The 6,425-nt window shown below is 38.1% G+C and overlaps 1 long non-coding RNA gene across 1 annotated transcript in view; it reads left to right on the top strand.

Moving 5' to 3' along the window:
- The first annotated feature begins 868 nt into the window (after positions 1-868).
- The window catches only part of LOC107837915 (uncharacterized), a 16,270-nt gene continuing 10,713 nt past the window's right edge, over positions 869-6,425 (top strand). The window contains exon 1 of the long non-coding RNA XR_001663965.1: positions 869-881. This is a non-coding gene — a long non-coding RNA (uncharacterized LOC107837915). The remainder of the gene's footprint in view (positions 882-6,425) is intronic.

Below are 6,425 nucleotides of genomic sequence, written 5' to 3'. Positions count from 1 at the left end.
GTTTTCGCATCCACCTGAATAATGTGTAGTTATGCCACTGATCGTAACGGCTTTTTTACTTCGTGTTGGACGCATTTTCTGTATTGACTATTTTTCTCATTTTCAGCACTGACCTTACTTGAAGGGAAAACTTAAGGCTTACAAAAATTTTGTATTTTCCGTCCTGGAGAGGATACTAAGAAGCTGGTTCAGTTGTAAAGCAGGTTAAGTTAACCTTGTGGTATAGGTAAAGCACCTAATTTTCTTAGCTAAATGATGCTGCAAGTATATCTATTAGGTTAAATTTTGCCTGCACTTGGTTGTGTACATTATTTTAAGTGTATTTGACAAGTTTACCAAAATATAAAAAATGTCATTCAAACTACATTTGCCTTGTTTTACTTTTTACTTATACTTTTCATTACATTACTTGAGTACATCCATTTTTACAGTAATTTCCATACTTAAGTACAAGACGTTTCAGATACTTTAAGACTTTAACTCAAGTAACATTTCAGTCAGTGACTTGGACTTTTACCAAAGTCATATTTTGGAGAGGTACCTATACTTTTACTTGACTGAGAATTCAGTACTTTATACAACACTGGTCCTTCCTTACATACACAGTCGAATCTTGGAGGTCTACAGGTATTTACTTTGATCTCATTGTTTGGCTTATGCTCCGAAATGCACTGTCAGCTATGAGAACTTTATGTTGACAAAGCTGCTCCATTCCAAGTCATGTCACCTCAATTTACCACAGTGGGACAGTTATGAAAATGTAGAAACATCTGAAGGATGATCAGTGCAGACAGGATCCAGCTGAGTTCTGATTTGAGAGTTATGAAAAACGTTGACTGCTCATTTAGATGTGATTTGTTTTTAACTGAAATTTACTTTTTGTAATAAAATAAAATAAATTTATTTTATTACGTGTTATGTGCAGTGACTAAGTAACGCGTTAATTAGTAACGCGTTAATTAGTTACGCGTTAATTAGTTACGCGTTAATTAGTTACGCGTTACTGACATTGGACCACTTTTTTCAGTAACAAGTAATCTAATGCGTTGCTATTTCAAATCCAACAGTCAGACTACAATTACTTATTGAAATTACTGTGTGTTACTATTATCTTTTGTCATTTAATTCTATTTCCTCTATGCGTCTTGGGGGGGTGATCGCCGTTTCTGCAAAGTATCAGCAGCAACAGAAACATAAACAATGGAGGGAAGAGGAAGATGCGAATTTTGTTGCTGGAACAACAGGAACTATTTTGAGTTTCGCTCGCCAAGTCTGTTTATTAAGCAGCTTTGGGCTTGTTTTTTTCTAAAGTTGCTTGCAAATTTAATGAGTCGTGGGCAGGGGTGCAGTATAGGGGGGAAAAGTGATGACAATTCTAGGGGCCCTGACCAACAGGGGGCCTCCCCAATTTAATTATTTATTTTTTGTTCATAGAAAAAAAAATCGGGGCCCTGTCAATTACAAAATTAATCATATTGTTTTTCAAAGATTTTACGTTCCCACTCCCACATCAAAAAACACATCCATTTTTCCCTGAACCCCATGGAGTGAAAACAGTCTCAAAATACCTGTGCGTGTGTAAAGATTTGTGCGTGTGTAAAAATGTCTGTNTTGTGAAATCTTGAGCATAACGTTACCTGTATAAATGAACTTTGTTTGGCATTGTTTCAGTTCCACACGTGGTGTATTTAGCTTAGGCCTAATGTTGACTGTAGCAGGCTACCTAGACTTCTCTGTTCAAGGGGGGACGGAAGCCATAGAGATATTGTATTTAGTGCTTAAAAGTTTTAGAATATCTTAACTTGACTTTTGCAAGGCCAATTATCTTCACACCAATAGTTTGTGAAGTAGAGTAATCCTAACGGCTTTTTTACTTCATGTTGGACGCATTTTCTGTACTGACTATTTTTCTAATTTTCAGCACTGACCTTACTTGAAGGGAAAACTTAAGGCTTACAAAAACTTTGTATTTTCCGTCCTGGAGGGGATATTAAGAAGCTGGTTCAGTTGTAAAGCAGGTTAAGTTAACCTTGTGTTATAGGTAAAGCACCTAATTTTCTTAGCTAAATGATGCCTGCAGGTATATCTATTAGGTTAAATTTTGCCTACACTTGGTTGTGTACATTATTTTAAGTGTATTTGACAAGTTTACCAAAATATAAAAAATGTCATTCAAACTGCATTTGAATGCAAAATACCTGTGCGTGTGTAAAGATTTGTGCGTGTGTAAAAATGTCTGTGCGTGTGTAATAGTGGATTTGTAAACCTTAAAAATAAAATAAACCTTCTCCTACGCCTATACATGTTGAAAAATTACACACAAATCACCTGGTACACACACACAAAACTGCATTTACACACAGATCCCGTTACGAGTGCACAGGTATTTTTGAGATTCATTTCACGCTTCGGGGAAGCTCCCAGATTTGTGTGTAGATGGTGCGTTAACATGCTAGTAAAAGCTGGGTCATTTGAGTTTTTCTCTGAGTCTAGTGTTTTTATCCTCTGACATTTCTCAGTGTGCTTGTGCCGAAGTGGCAAATACGTTAGTTCGTGGAAAACTGTATATCTCAGCACTTCCTTAAAATATCCTAAAATGATATATATACATATTGTGCATTTTTGAGCAGTACAGGAGACTAAGTGGTCTGAAAAAGGACCACTGGGTGGCGGAATGGTTCACTGGCCGGAAAAATAACCAGGCAAACCCAGAAGCAAGACGGAGCGTCCCGGTGGTCTGTCCTCTGAAGTAAGTACAAGCTAAACCTGCAGGCTTTGCTCTCCGATTATAATGAGACATGGAGTAATTATAAATAATTTCAGATTACGTTTTATATGTCTGGTATTTTGATACTCTGCCCTCCTCATATGTTTCTGTTAGCGGGAGCTAATGTTTATGTCAGCTATGCTACTTTAGCTCTTAGCTAAGCGTGGATTTTTACTCCTGTACTGCTCAAAAATGCACAATATGTATATAAATCATCGCACAGATATTTGAGACTATTTTCACTCCATACAAACCCCTATCTGCGTTAAATGGTTCATTCCTGCTTGGAGTGCTTCAGAGTCGCGGTTCAGCTGCAGACAGTAGGAAACAAGAACAATTGTGGCAGTTACTATGCTGCTAAGTTATAAAATCAAATATATAATCTGATTTTATTTTTTAAAAAAGAGAAAGAGACAAGAGTGTGAATTTGTAACACAGTTTTTCTCCAAGAGAGGTGGGTAGATTGTGTGAGATTATCAACCATTTAGCATAATTAGCTTAGCTACAAGCTACTGTTTGCCTCCTTTTCACTAGCATTTAATGAATTAAGGAAAAGAATTACCAACATATTCATATATTTAACTTGTCCCTTGAACCTTTTACCACTTAACAGGTGAGTCAGTCAGCAGCAGCTCTAACCAGCATAAACCCTCTTCCTCCCCCGTCCCAGTGAAAAAGGTGAGCAACACTTTGTCCAATGACAACCTAGTTAGCGTCATTCCAGGGAATCCATCGGGATTTCTCTGTGTCTTTGTTCTTTTTAGAATTACACAACAAAAACACTATATTTGTTGCTGACAGAAATTCAAAAACATTTTTATAAAATGATAATAAAAAACAAACTCCTGTCTGGACTGCAGCCAGTCCACGCAGTTTTACCTTGGCTTGCATTTAAATTACAGATATCTGTTGCCTCCTGAGTGAAATTAGAGCTGCAGTATGTAACTTTTATAAAAAATATTTTTTTACATATTTGATGAAACTGTCATTGTGTTGTGACAGTATGGTAGGAAAGGTAATCTGTGAAAAATCTATTTCCTCTGCATTCTCCTAGTGCTAGAAACAACCAGTCAGTGGCAGGAGAGTAGTGCTGTCAATCACAATCTCATGTAGCGCTGCTCATCCTTCCTCTCCCTCGATTTGTGCTGTGCTGCAGCTAGCATAGCACAGAGCTGTGGAGATTCAAACTGTGAATGCTCAGTTTAGTTAGCATAGCTACCAACAACGGCAGATAAACGGTTTCTTGTAATAAGTTGTTTCTCCACCATTAGCACATTTAGCAGTGAGTGAATGAACAGTGCTAAAAGCGTCCTACTAGTTCTGATTGGTTATTTTGGTCAGAACGGTGCATTAGTTTAACCAGTAATAGTAAGTCAGGAAGGAGATTGATTGTTTTCACAGATTATCTGTCTCATAACAAACTACTATGACATCGTGACAGCTTTAACAAATATGGGGAAAACATATTTTTTTTATTAAAGTTATGTACTGAAGCTTGAATAAAATGCAAGTACATAGCATTTTTGAGAAGTCTGGATTGCTTTATGTGTGGTTGCGCGTTGCTTTTGACTGTTGCACATGGTTAATATATTACCTCTGAATTACGTCGAGCTTCACGTTGCGCTCAAAAAAACCCTTGCAAACATCGATGAACAGCGCATTAAACATGAAAACGAGTCCGTAAAGTTGTGCAACTAAACGACATTATAATTATTAATATTAAGATAAGTGTGACAAATCTCTGCAGCGGGACATCTGAGTTGTGCAGTGGCAGGAGGAGCGCTGCGCTCTGACAGCAAACGCAGGGCCCTAATGCAGAACCTGGAGGCGAGGGCAGGGGAGGTGGGTCTAAAATCCTATTTATACTTTTCCAGACAATACTGGAACACACAGAAACAGTTCTTTTGGTACTGTAGTAACCATTAAACAATTTCCCCTTCTCATAAGTGGAGATACATTGTTTATGTTATAAAATAACTTGCAATTAAGTATTGGCAAAGATCAATGTAATTTTCACAGGTGGCTAAGCGTTGTTGTTAGTTGGATTACTTCTTACTTGATTTTGAAAGTAACTAAGTTACATTAAAAGTAACTTTTTTAGTTACTTTCAGCAGCTGCTAAGTTACTTTTTCAAGGAGTAATCAGTAATCTGATTAAAGTTACTTTTTCAAAGTAACTATGCCATCACTGGTTATGTGTAGACAAATTAATTTAAAGTCTCAAGTCAAGACAGGCTTGGGACTTCTGACATAACATAATGAAATGGGAGACTGAAGAATGAAGGTGTGTATTTCCGTCTTTAACAGCCAGTCTGACTGTTCTGTCTGAATTTGGATCCTGACTGTTGAAAAAAAATCCTTTTTGTTTAATTGTTTGTTACTGTTTATATGACTTATTTTCAATAGAATCTGAAGATTATTTAAATGAATTTCATACTGACTGTTGAAGTCTGACTTGAAGAGCAGCTGTCAGGAGACAGGTGTCCATGTTTGCAGAGGTGGGCTGACAGTGTTCTTGGGGGAACACTTGGACTCGTGCATGAAAACAAACAAAGCACTACAGTCCCTGTGCTGCTGCTTCCTGCTTGTGGCCACCTTTTGAGCCTGTGGTGCAGCACTGCATGCCTGTGCTCCTCTGATATCTGACATGTATGAATGAATAATAGATCAGAAACTTTAGCTGCTCTGAAACTATATCCTTTAGTCCAGTAAAGGAGGCACGCCAACAGCCTTAGCCAACAAAATACATGTGACCGCCGCAGAATTCACTGTGACCACTGAAGAGTAAAAGCTGTGTTATTACTGCCAAAGAAACACTGTGGGCTTAACATGAACATTCAAGTGGCTGGCAGCTTAACTGAGACCTCAATGTGTCTCCAGTTGCTCCAGAGACACAGCTGTGAAGGCAGACTGATATCTAGAATCTGTTTTGCTTCTTAATCTTCAGTTTGGGACTGGGTGGTTCTGTAGCACTTTAACATATCTGTCCCCAGCTGTTCCAACTCATATATTCTAATTTATGTCTCAGTATGGACACAAATGGAGAGCCCTGCCAAAATATTCACATCATTTCTTCACATAAAAGCCACAAGTTCCAGTATAATTTTTTTGGATTTTATTTTACAGATCAACACAAAGTAGCAGATAACTATCAAGTACAAGGAAAATAAACAACTTTTCCATTTGTTTGAAAAATAAAAATCTAACAAGGTATGGTGTGCAGATATACTTACCCACCAGGACTTATTCTTAACCCTAAAAAAATCCAGAGCAACAATTACCTACAGAAATAAGACAGCACAGTCCACCTGCTTGTAGTTTAATCTGAGTATGACTTCAGCTGTTCTTTGAAGGCCTCTAATGTTTGTTAGAGAACTTTACAGAACAAAGGGTATCATGAAGACCAAGGAACATAGCAGACAGGCCAGGGGGTAAGTTTAAAGATACCCCCATCTTAGGTGGGAAAACTTCCTGATAGGGCAACTATTAGTCAAGCCTGGTAAAAACCATCCCCTGGTCCTATGCCAGAGGTTCCCAAACTGTGGGGTGCGGCCCCTAGTGGGGGCGCCGTGTCATTGCAGGGGGGCGCGGGAAGCCGTCTGGATGAAAAAAACAAAACAAAACATGAACACTGTATGCGCTGGGTTTTTACCTTAGAA

The sequence above is a fragment of the Poecilia formosa genome, unplaced genomic scaffold (assembly GCF_000485575.1).
Source record: "Poecilia formosa unplaced genomic scaffold, Poecilia_formosa-5.1.2 Scaffold189, whole genome shotgun sequence".
NCBI lineage: Eukaryota > Metazoa > Chordata > Actinopteri > Cyprinodontiformes > Poeciliidae > Poecilia > Poecilia formosa.
Note: the sequence above shows the minus strand (reverse complement) of the source record. Positions and strands in the feature narration are given on the sequence as shown.